We start from the raw sequence: 13,712 nt of genomic DNA on the forward strand, positions 1-13,712 counted from the left end.
TTGCACCATGTGCTGTTGATGGAAGATAAGAAAACATCAGTTATTGCTCTGTCTTCCTGAATATCCTGAGCAGTTTTTTCTGGATAATAATTTCTTGAATATCCTGGGCAATTGTTTCTGGATAATATATTTTTTTTCTTTTTTTAATTATAAAACTCAGATTCAATTGGTAAAGATACAGAAATGTGTAAGAACTTCTATTTTTTAACTGATGTGTTTACAGCTCTTTCTGCCTGGCTCACATGCCAGTGATACAGAGGGGGCACACACTGTCATCTTCAGCCACTGAAGGAATGACACAGCTCAACACTTGCTGATGACCCAGTTCTTTGCAAAGAGTAGAATAGTAGCACCCCAGATCTGAACAGCACTTATAACATGTCTTTCGCCATTCTGTATCAAAGAGATATTGTTTAGAAATGAGTGATCTATTTTAAAGAAAAGGTGCTAGAGACAGTAGCAGGTTAAACTGGAGAATAGGTCTACCCAGCTAGAACACAGCAATGAGAAAAAGTTCTCTGAATTTCTGAGTTAAGAAACATCAATCTCCCAGTTATATTTTGATCATTTCAGTTAGTACAGCTCAATGTCTAATGCTTAGATTAAAAAATTGCCATGTAAATGTGACCTTTTTCCTGCTGAATGCTACTTCCTAATATGTTTCTGTATTAAAATTTGTTCTATTCTTGAGAGTCTTTTTAATTATACAATATAATCATACAATTATATAATAGTTTGGGTTGGAAGGGACCTTCAGAGGCCATCTAGTCCAACTCTACTGCAATAAGCAGGGACATCTTCAACTAGATCAAGTTGCTCAGAGCCCCATCCAGCTGTCAGCCATGAAGTTTTCTCAGGAAGGGTACAAGAGGAATCACCACAGCCATACTCAGCCATTAGATGGTTTGCCTTCTGGTTGTCCTCTTAAGAGACAACTGAGAAACATTTGTCACCACTTTGGTTAGCCTGGCTTATTCACCAGATGGATACGATGGTGTGAGCATTGCCACTTTGCAACCCATTCCTTGAGTCCTTCAGTTTAAAGCTCACCTCACCAAGTTGTCCAGCCTGTTGCCAAAGTTTCCCTTGACTCAACTAGACAGGTGGATTCCATCCCTCTCTAACAGGTTATAGTCATCAGTGAATGTACTGTTGTCATAAAAGCCAAAACCTTGACAATGGACCAGCTACAAAGCCAGGAGTTGAAGTGCATTGCACATCTATTTCTGGCTGCCCCCATTCCTCCAACTAATAAAATGGAAGGAAAGATAACTTGGGCACAAATATTTTTACTTGCATGCCCAGGGCTTTACAGTCTTTGATTCTGCTCAGGTTCTGGCCCACAGTGTGAAAGAGAAGCAGTGGATAGTAGTCTGTGCTCTTGACAAGTTGTGACAGCCTCTTGGCAACACCTTGGACCTTAGCTCCTGGAAGGCAGCATACATCTCATGACTCCCTGGCAGGCCAGCAGATGGGCCTCTCAGTGCTCCTTAACAGAGCACCACCCACTACAAGGACCTGTTGGTTTTTTACAGTATCTGTTAAGGGCTACTGGTACGGTTTACCCTTGCAGACCTTGCTCATGGATGTCTTTAGCCGTTAAAGATTCATATCTAGTTGTGATGCTGGAGGGTGGAGATGGAAGAGGAATTTTGCTTTTGTGGGTCACCAAGGTCCAAAGTGCCTCATTCTCAGCGGTGTCTGATATGTAAGCATGGTTCTGAAACCACCTATCCATGTTTCAGATCCTCTAATATTGCACAGCCTTTAACTGTTTTCTGCAACATGGCCACCTGATGTAACAGATCATCAACCTGTGCACACCTTATGCAGGCACTTACCTTTTCTCCAGGAGAAGGGTCTAGGCACTCTTTGAAACCTACTGCCTGTACTGAAGTCTTCTAACTTACCAATTCAGTCTGGATGGAAGTGTCAGACATCTCAGGGGCTTTCTCTGCAGGAATGCTGACTTTAATGCTGAGATGAGTGCCCACCATTGTAGCAGAGACCTAGAGCACTTCTTTAGGCTGTGGACCTGCAAGTAGGTTGCAGCATGCCCTCTGCATGAACTGCTGTGCAGCAAACTGCTACACCATGACCCAGCTGATATGCCAGGCTCTGCTTGTCCACCCCTGTTTGCTCACGCTTCCCAAGGACATTTAAATCTCCCACAGTTGCTCCTGGCAATGCCTGACTGCAAGAGCTTCCAGCTCCTGGAGCGGAGGGATGTCTCTGTTCTTCTGCAGGTTTCCCTGGCCCTGGGAACCGCCCTGTCCACCTCCACCTGACACTCAGCCACAGAACTGACTATTGCCACTGGTGCTTACCTCTCTGAGTAACATGTACAAATGTTATTTAAAAATCCTTTAAATTTCATGATACATCTCGTCATTCCAAACAGGTCAGGTCCTATTGTGTCAGGAAATATATAGACAAAAAGATAATGTTTTGTCTGCATACTTTTTGAATTGTCTATAACGTTCCATAAAATGTATAACGCAGTGGTCAAGTTTAATGTCTGTTTTATAAGAAAAAAAGAATGACAGCATTGATCAGTTTCCAGATTCTCTTACACACATGGTGTTTATTAAATATTTTTAAATATAGCACTTTTTCATTATTTTCTTAAAGTAAAAAGAAGGCAATTATACATATTGTGTGTGCTAAACTATATTTGGCAAAAAATAGACATTTGGTAATAAAGCGATAAAAGCCTACTAAATGAACATTTGAAAATTAACTTTTCATGCAAAATATGAATATTTTCAATTACTGAAGCTATGAAATATATTCAACTACTACCATTATTATTTTAGTTATATTTAAGCTAAAGGACAAGAACATCAGTAGACTGAGTGCTAAGTTTCTGCTTACACTTGGGTTAAAAACTGAAACAAACAAACAAAAAAATAGCAGCAATTCCCACCTCTTCAAAGACAAATTGGCAAGGTTTTTAACATGAATAATTAGATATATCTAAATTTTGAAACTTGTGCAAATAAGGATTTCTGCCTGTGGATCCATGCTATTAGCAATGCTCTGAACTTGGTTAAGGTATGCAGTTCCTCCTTACTTATGATTAGTACTGTGCTTACTGCAAGCAAAATGGATTGGAATCATCAGTAATGTAACTCAGTAAGCTTGATCCCTTCCTGATTTTTATTGAAGCAATGAAATGCTTTTAGACAGATATTTGAACACTGTATACTTTTTCCCAAAAGATTTTCTGAGTCATCACACTTTTTAAATGAATACATATTTATAAGATTTTTAAATAAATGTTATTACATTTGACTTCTTTGAACTCAATGTCAGAATCTTGGCTGTTATGTAAACACATATCATTAACTTTTATTTCTCAATGACAATGTTAAAATATAATCAGGCTAATTTTTAGAAATCTGTTACAGACATTTGCTCCCAGGCAGAATATTTTTTGCCAGGTTTCAGCCTGCAGCATATTTTCATGGTAGATTTCTGAAAACAGATATCTCTGAGAGAAATGCTGACACAACCTTCACTCCTGTATAGTAGTGTGAACTCACCACTCTAATAATTAAGGAATTAGACATGACAGAGAGTGTGAGTTTCCTGAGATAATCACACCCCTGGAGTATTACAAGTCATGATCCAGAGACAAGTGTTTTTAACCCCCCAAGGGTGTGATTATCTTATGACAACCACACCCCCTAGAGGAGATTTAAAAGTCACGTAAAAATCTTTAGTGTAAGGTAAAAAGTGCTTGTATTGCAGGACTAGGAAAAAGTCTGGATATATATAGGGCTCTGTGGCTTCCACAAATTAATGAAGAATTGCGATATACAGCACCATTTCATACAATTACCCATCAACCCGGTCCATTTAACTGGAAAGTATACCTAAGTAGATTATTGTTGTTTTTCCCCAACCTCTAATGCAGCAAATACTGATTCAAAATGTTTAAGATGACCTCAAAACTAAAACTCTAATTTCCATTTGAGACTGCTTTACTTCCAGGATATGACAAGAATGGTCTTCCCAAACACTATTTCCAATTCCACCATGAAATCCATGCCTGCACAAGACAGTAAATTAACTATCATCTCTCACTTACTTCAGAAACTCATGTGGGATGCTCAGGAACTCTGTGAGACTGCAAAAGGAAATAAATGCCTTCTCATGAGTCTACTTCAAGCAGAAGTGAAAAATGTAGTTACTTGAAATCCTGTAACTGTCAGATCTTAAAACAGCCTCATCTGTTAATCACCTTGTCTTATCCCTTTGACAGTAAGACTGGAAAACAAATGATTGACTCTCTGTTGTGAAGAGACCAAGGGAAGTTATTTGTGAAAGACCCTTAATGTTGACACCTGTCCCACTTGCTATCCCTGAAATATCATCCAACATTATCAAACACTGATGTTTGGCTAATTAACACAAGATGTTTTGAAACTGACCTCTGCAAAGAGTTCCAATGGTGATTGTGTTTATGCTGACTGAATGTATGATCTCTCTTTAGTTTACAGGAGCCCTGCACATACTGCATAGATCTTGCTGATATGCACAGTCTGTGGGAATTGATGTTTGTCTGGATGGCCATTACATTTGTTTTTCTACCCAATAAATTGTTGACCACAGTCATTCCACCATTACATCAGGATATCATACACTCACAGTCAGCTAGCACAGAGACCCTTAAAGCAGGCAACACACGGAAGACTGGACAGAAGCAGCCAATTGTTCACTTCCACGCAGCACATGGTCCTATGTTAATTACCACTGTAATTTAAGAATTGGCAGTTAGTTTGCAGCCTTTTCATTAAAGTAAATATAGGTACTTTTCATTTGCATTATTAAGATGTTGAGACTCCAAAGAACAAAACCAAAAGAATTTGGTTTTGGGTATCAATCAAGTTTTAGGTATCAATCAGTTTCAGCTTAATTTTATTGTTCTGTCACTCTAATTTGATATAAATACAAGTCTCCTGAAAGGAAGATTATTACACCTGTAGCTATTCTCAGAGCTTGCTGCCATGAACTTACTGGAGGTGTCAATATTGGTAGTAGCCTGAGCTGCAGTGATCATGCCTTGGTGGAATTTGTCATCTCAGGGGATATAGGCCAAACAAAAACTATAGTCAAGACCACAAACCTTAAGGAAGTGAACTTTCAGTTGCTTGCAAAATTGGTGGATGTGATCTCCCGCAAAATTCAGAGATAACGGAGCAGAAGAAAGCTCACAGATATTTAAGGACATTTTTCTTAGAGCACAGGAACTATTGATTCACGTGTGCAAGAAACTGGGCAAGGAAGGCAGGAGATTAACATGACTAAGTAAGGACCTCTTGGTCAAGCTGAAACACAAGGTGGAAATGCATAGGCAGTGGAAGCAGAGATATACATTCTAGGAAGAGTATGAGGATACCGCCTGGGAATATTGAGATGGGATCAGGGAAGTTAAGGAACAAATTTAGCTGTAGTTAAATCTGACAAGGGCTGTGAAGAATAATAAGGACTTCTGCAGGTACATTAGTCAGAAAAGGAAGACAAAAGATATTGTACTTCCACTCATAAATAAGACAGGGAATCTGATGACAACCGGCACGGCTGAGGTACTCAATCAGTTATAGGAGAAGATCAGGTTCGAGACCATCTGAGTAACCTAGACATATGCACGTCCATGTGATCCACTGAGATATATCCCAGGGTCCTGGGAGAATTGCTGATGTTGTTCCAAAGCTGCTCTCCATCATATTTGAAAAGTCATGGCAGTCAGGTGAAGTCCCCAGTGACTGGAAAAAGGGAAACATTGCACCCATTTGTAAAAAGAGTAGAAAGGAGAACCCTGGAAACTACCGACCTGTGAGCTTCACTTTCTGTGCCTAGTCAGATCATGGAACGGAAACTATATCAAGGTATTAGGGTGACAACAAGGTCATCAGAGATAGTCAACGTGGCTTCACCATGGACAAATTGTGCCTGACTCATCTGCTAGCTTTCTGTGGTGGAGTGACTGCATTGGTGGGTAAGAGCAACAGATGTCATCTCTCTTGACTTCTGCAAGAAACTTGACACAACACCCTTGTCTCTAAATTGAGGAGATATAGTCTTGGTGGATGGACTATTTGCTGGACAAGGAATTGGCTGGATGACTGCATCCAAAGAGTTACAGTCAACAGCTCAATGTACAAATAGAAGTCAGTAACAACTTATGTCCTTTAGGGGTCCATATTGGGTCAAGTACTATTCAATATCTTTATTAATGGCATAGACAGTGGGATTGTGTCCAGGCTCAGCAAGTTTGAAGATGACATCAAACTGAGTACAGTTGATTCACTTGAGGGAGGTGACGCTATCCAGAGTTACCTAGAAAGCTTTGAGGAGCAGGCCTATATGAAATTCATGAAGATACTCAAAGCCAAGTACAGGGTCTTGCACCTGGGTCAGGGAAATCTCCAATATCAATACAGGCTGGGTGATGAATGGATTGAGAGCAGTTCTCCAGAGATGGGCTTTGGATTATCGGTAGATGTAAAATTAGATATAAACCAGCAATGTGCACTTGCAGCCCCAAAAACAAACTGCATCCAGGGCTGCATGAGGTGTGTCCAGCAGGTTGAAGGACGTGATTCTCCCCCTCTGCTATGCTCTCATGAGACCCCACCATGCGTAGTGCGTCCAGTTCTGAGGTCCCCAGTATCAGAAAGACATGTACCTTTCAGGGCATACCCAGAGGAGGGCCACAAAAGTGATCAGAGGCATGGAACACCTCTCAAATGAAGAAAGGCTGAGAGAATGAGGTTGTTCAGCCCGGGGAAGGAAAGGCTTCAGGGACACCTTATAGCAGCCTTTCAATACTTAAAGGGGGACTACAGAAAAGATGAGTAGGGACTCTTATCAGGGAGTGTAGTGATAGGACAAGGATCAATAGCTTTAAACTGAAAAAGAGGAGATTTAGGTTGGCTATAAAGAAGAAATTATTCACTAAAAGGATGGTGAGACACTACAACTGGTTGCTCAAAGAAGCCGTGGATACCCCATCCCTGGAACTGCTCAAGGTCTAGTTGGACAGGGCCTTGAGGAAACTTATCTAATGGAAGATATCCCTGCTTATGGCAGGGAGTTGGAACTAGATGATTCTTAAACAGTCCCTTCCAGCTCAAATCATTCCATGATTCCGTGATTACCTGAATTATACACATTAGCAAAGGCCTAACAAAGACCATGTCAGACTTTCAAGATAATATTTGTACTTTCCTAGTTGCTATTTGAAGTAATTAATACACTATCATAAAACCCAATGCTTACATATACCATGTTTTGCTTTTTGTAAACATCATACAAATGTGAACAAGAATATTACAGAAAACCCAAGAAGGTAAGTATGAATTATTACTTTCCTTTGTAATAGTTTAACCCTAGACAGCAACTAAGAATCACACAACTGTTTACTCACTCCTCAGCAGAAGGATGAGGGAGAGAATCAAACAGGTAAAACTGAGAAAACCTGTGGGATGAGATAAAGGCAGAGAAATAGGTAAAGCAAAAGCCATGCATACAGGCAAAGCAAAATAAGGAATTTAATCAATACTTTTCATCAGCAGGCAGGTGTTCAGCCATCTCCAGGACAACAGGTCTCCAATACATGCAGCCATTACTTGGGAAGACAAAAACCTTAACTCCAGATGTGCCCTCCCATTTCCTTCTCCTCCCAGTTTTTTATTGCTGATCATGACATCATATGGTATGGAATATCCCTCTGGTCAGTTGGGGTCAGCTGTCCCAGCTGTGTCCCCTCCAAACTTCTTGTGCACCAGCAGCCCACTCACTGGTAGGGTGGTGTGAGAAGCAGAAAAGGCCTTTGACCCCATGCAAGAACTGCTCAGTGATAACTAAAATAACCCTAGATTATTGACACTGTTTTCAGCACAAATCCAAAACATAGTGCCATACTAGCTACTATGAAGAAAATTAACAGCATCCCAGACAAAAACAGCACATCATTTTACAGTCAAGAGAGAGAAAATGCAGAGCAAACTGGCTGGGTGTGGGAAACTGCAGCGGGTCTGTGGAATCCTTGACAGAAAATATGGGAGTAGAGATCAGCCTTGAGATATTAAGATTTACTCTTGAGAAGGATGGGAGTAAAGGATAATCCGGAGAGAGGAGAGATGTACCCGTGAGAGAGAGGGGATAGAAGGAGGCACCCCCCCAGGAACAGGGGGGGTGAAACTTATCTAAAGAAGAGGGTACTATATTATCCACATGGAAGCTGCTTCTGAAGAAGTAGGGTGTTAGCCTTCCGGAACTGACTTTAAGAAAAATGTTACTAAGGGGCAAAGCACAAGGTTCAGAGGTTGATCCTGTGACAGCATTTAGTGTGTCACAATGGATGGACTTGGGAGATAAATTGTTTGATAGTGCTACCCAAGGGTCCAAGGAAGCAACTGAACTGTTAACAACATGGCGCTTGTTATTAGATACTCTGAAAGAGTTAAAACAGCAACAGGCAGAGGCGGCGGAGGGGGATGGTCTTCCTGGCTCTCCTGGGCCAGATTGGGAGAAAAAAGCAAGATTAAGTACTACTCCGACCCCCTCTGTTACTAAAGATTCGTCAAAACCGCCCAAGTCCATATTATCTGACACGGATAAGGATCCGCGGCACTTTCTTGGAAAGTTAAAAGGAATAAAGGAGGAGCGTATGCATGTGTGGCCCCGAGATCAGAAAAAAATTATGAAAGAGTCGTATACATATGTGTGGCCCCGAGATCAGATAAAAGCTATGAAAGACTCACATGAAAAAAACAGCGTTGGGTTGTGCATGGTCTCGGGAGGGGCCCTCAGAGCACTGGTCGGAGCACCGGTCAGAGCAGTGCGTTCGGCCGATTGCTCCGCCATCATCGATCACGGCTCAAACCTCTCCTCTACCATCATCAACCGCGGTTCCGCCGTCTGCATCACTGCCATTAATCACAGTTCAACCCTCTGCCCCGCTGCTATCAGTCGCGGAAGAAAAAAATGGACATTTTTTTTCCTATCCCCCTTTGCCTGGAGATTTAGGTGGGGAGGAACCCCCCCGTGGTGAGCCAGACCGAGCCAAATAATGTAATTCCTACAAATTTGGGTCCCCCCAACCTGCCCCCGCCTCCCTCCCACACTGAATTCCTGAGGGTGAGGGTAGAGTTTCAGAGCATAAACCGAACTTACTAAAAAGCTGGGATTTACCCCCAGTTTCGATTGCAGTTGGACCACGGGACCCTGTGCGTTTCTGGAAGAGACACTAATTGACACACCACAACTACAGGCAGGATAACTTTCTGAAATCCTGAGGCAGTCAACAGACCTCGCATATCAAGCTATGATAAAGGTGCCTGAAACCAACAATGCAGCCAAATCATTTGCAACTATTAATCAGGGTCCCAGTGAGAATTACATGCAATTTATTGACCATCTTCAAGAGGCCATCAATAAGCAGGTTGAAAACTAAGAAGCTAAGGAAGCATTGGTGTTGAAATTAGCAGCAGAGAATGCTAATGTTTGCTATCAACATGTTATCTGCAAGTTTTACAGTACATATTATGTGTTTCTGTGTATTGCCTCTCTGAAAATCAAGCAGCTTGTCAGGAATGTGAGTTAATTGTTTTACTAGTTGTTTTTAAGTGCGCCGTAAAACTCTCTCCCCACTTTTTCCAGTCGTGCTGCAAGCAGCACCCCTCCCTCCCCCTTCTCAAGGTTTTTACTTGCAAGATGGGGTCAGGAATAATTGTTTTCAGTTGTGTTCCTGAAAAATCAGTATTGGGAGGTGTTTTAAAACTTAGGAAAGCACTCGGAATTATAAGATCTTGTTAAATATTGAAATCAGCGTTCGCTGCTGTTTACGTTAAATGATTGGGAAAAGTGTCCGGAGAATAGAATTTTGTTGCAATTAATGTTGTTTTTAAGGTGAGAAGAACAGGACAAAATAAATCTCTACAAGAGATCATTAGATCATTACAGACAGTTTTACAGCTGGAACGGTTTGAACATCAACAAGCTGAGAGAGAGTTAACTGATAACACACAGGTCACAGTAAACTTGCTAAAGTCTGCAAGATGCTTTCCTCATTAACCTGTTTTCTTTGTGGGTATCGGTTTAAGCATGTTGCAATTTTGCTAGGTCTTTGTTATACGGTACGATAAGTTCACAGTCTGTTAAATCATGAGAATTCATTGACTGAAAATGTGCGTTTTGTGATAATACAGAAGCTCATAAGTAATTTAGTTCTTTACTGCGTGAATGTGATGGTAAAATTTTGTGTGTAGTAGCTGTTATTTTTTTTTCTCTAGCATGCTACCTTTTTTCCGGTATTCAGACTTGCGCAACTCTGTGACAAGCTGTGTCTCATCTCGGTGTGCTGGATTTGGTTTTTCCATATGCACATCATGTAAAAAATCCTGGTTTTGGAAAAACAGCTGTAGCGCATCAGATGAGACACTAAAAAAAAAAAACCAAAACAAAACAAAAAAAGGCCTTGCCCCGTCCAGCTCGCTGTGGCTGGGGGGGCGGGTGCTGATATGGGGCTCCAGCATGCACTGACTTTTTTTGTCAGGGAGACCCAGAGGTACCTCCACCTGGCTGAGCAGTGAGCGGCCCAAAGGTGCAATGCAAAAAATTGAGATATTGTCTTAAATTAGTGTAAGTGTGATCCATCTGCATATTTGAACTTGGTATATGGTTTTCATATCTGAGCTCAGTATTTTAGTTTGCATATTCATATTTGGTATCAAAAGAATCTTGTTTGGGGAGATAATTCCAAAATGGGAACCGGTTCCACTGCTAAAATTCCACCTTGCCTCCCCTTAGGATGCATCCTTACACATTAGAATGATTGCTTATATTGTTAGAAAAGTATTTAAATTGTTAAAATGCTATGCTAGCTGTGAATTTGGAAGAGGTTGTATTTAAAAATTGCTAGAATATTAACTGATTTGGATCTAGGAAAATAGACTAATGGATTTATGTTTATTATACTGGTTTATACTGGTTTTTTAACATCTCTAAATTGTAAAAGGTAAATGGAGCTAAGGAATGTAACTATTTCTGAGCTACTTGAAATTGCATATAAAGTGTAGTTGGAATGAAATCGGAAAACAAAACAGCAAAATATCCCAGGCCTATGTGCAGCTCATCATAACTGAGGAGTTTGCCAGAGCCTCCCACTTCGTACCAGTGATTATACCAGCTGCATGGCCTTGACTATATCTGAACTGCGGCGAGAAGAGAAAGAAGAAGAAAAAAAAAAAAAAAAAAAGGAAAAAACCTGTTTTCCCGCTGCTAAGCAGAGAAAGGGGGGTTTTACTCCCCTTGCTCTGTCCTTTTTTTGCCTTAAGTATTGTCATCCATTTTTGTTGTGGCACTGTGTTGTTTTTCAGCTTTGAATCAGGGGTTGTTGGTGTTGTTTATTTTTGCTTCTGTCTTGTTTCCTAGGTTTTGGCACATCTGGGGAAAAGAGCTCATAATTTTACCTCCTTGCTGAAGTCAGTCTTTTCACACTGGTCAGCTTTGGGGGGTCACAGTGTTCAGTGCTTCTCTGGGTCAGACTGGTACTGATTTGAGTGTGGAGTGGAGCCAGATTGGTTTGATGTGGAGTTCAAACTGATGTGTTTTCATGCTGGGCTGTACGTCTTGCCATCTCAGATGGGGGCGAGAGGGAAGTTTTATTCCCCCCCGCGCCCCTCCCCCAAGCAATGTTACTGCTAGAGAGCTGTAATACTGCATGAAGGAGTCTGAGGGTGAAATGTAAAGGCATCACCAGTGGATACATAGTTCTAATGAAACTGGAAAATGAAACCAAAAATTTGTTAAGAGACTTATTCTGTGGTAATTAGTTGTAAGTGACTTCTTAGTAAATTCACCATGCTAGTTTTTGAGGTCATGAGGGAGAACGAAAGAAAGGCCGTTTTTTGAGACCAATGGAATGCCAGATTTGGAACAAAGTTTAAATACATGAATTCTTATAGTTGTTAGAAACTCCTATACCTCTCTTAGGTTAAGATTTGTTAAGTAAATTGTAAGCTCAAATAACGTTTTCTGAGAATTCTGTTTAGTTGCATAGCCTACAAGAAGCTGCTTGGATGGCGCAGATCTGCTTGCTGCAAGTGAGAAATCTCCAAGGAAATTTCAAATGCTGTATTTCCACTAGTATTAACAGCCAGTGTTTCGATAATGCAAATACTACACTGATAGATCTGAAACAGGACTTCGATCTGGTAAGGGAAAACAATATCCAATAAATATGACAGCCAAAATGGACTTGGAAATTTTAAGGAATAAATTTATGACAACATTACAGGCTGACTGCATTCGATTGGACTTGCAGATTTGTCTATTTATAGCTACAACATAGAAACAACCTGTGGCTATTGTGGGACAGTATGATGAGATTGCTAACAGACTGATATACTGCTTGTTACTCTGATCAAGAAAAGCAGGGAATGAATTTAAGTTTCAATAGGCCATGATCCTTTTGTCATATATGTACCATTTGTGAAATTTAATTTTGATTTTTTTGTTTGTAATCTATGTCTTTGTAAATTGCACTAGCTGGTTTTCTTAACGGCACAGCTTTTGGCATGCATAAATGTAAAATGTAAATGGCTGCAGAACCTGCAAGTCTTTAACATCAGGTCATAGGCCATACTTGTATTTGGTCTGATCCTACATACTTGCAAAGTTTTTGTCAATGGTTCTGGGAAGTCTCATAAAGCTGTAGTGGTTTGGTGTGAAGATAACAATTGGCATCATTCTGTAAAAATTATTGAAGGTTCAACCCAATTAGCAGAACTTGGCACAGCTTTACATTACTTAGAGCTTTTTAAGGAGGAACCTCTAAATTTGATTTGTGATTCGGAGTACGTAGTCAAGGTCCAATGCACGTATCTGCTTCTGAACTGTGTTTTTGTTTTGATTTTGTTCTTTTTTAAAACAAAAAGGGGGGAGAAGTAGGGAAAACACCACAAAACCAATTGTCAAAAGCATTGTATGTGATGAAATATTTTGCAAGTGTGACCCAAAACCATGCTAAATCAGAAAGAACCTACATTAGTTATGGTCAAATCACTAGTCAATGGAAAAGGCCACATCAATTGATAACCTGGGGAAGAGGTTATGCTTGTGTCTTTACAGATCAAGGGCCGCAATGGTTGCTGGCATGAAACGTGAAACTTGTGTTATCTTCCTGACAATGATTGTTGCAGTTGCTGTGTTTTGGATGCCCGCACGGACAAAGACTAACATGTGGAGTACTTTAGCCAACATGACTGACCAGGACTCCATATGCCTAGCTATGGCATCTCCGGAAAACCCGTTCCACACATGCTTGGTTGGCATCCCCCTTGACGACTACAGCAGCATCACACAACTGTTTCAAAATAGTGGTCGGTGTAGAGGCATTGCAACAAACTGTAATAATACTAACATGGCACTTTGGATTAACTGTCTCCCGGAAATAGACATTGAACCACAGGAACTGGAATTGCTGGGATCTGTGCCCATGGATGCTTGTATCCAGCTGGTTTGTGAAAAGTGCCAGGACAATATGCTAAAGCATGAATGGATAAAACTGCAAAATGTTAATGCTACCCTTGGTGACTATAGAAATGAAACTCGTTGGTGCAGTGCTTCGCAGAAGAATCCAAGGGATGTCATTGATAATGTGGGACAGCGACCCCAAAACGTCTTGCATGGTGTATTCT

The sequence above is a fragment of the Streptopelia decaocto genome (genome assembly GCF_964273445.1).
Source record: "Streptopelia decaocto genome assembly, chromosome: Z".
NCBI lineage: Eukaryota > Metazoa > Chordata > Aves > Columbiformes > Columbidae > Streptopelia > Streptopelia decaocto.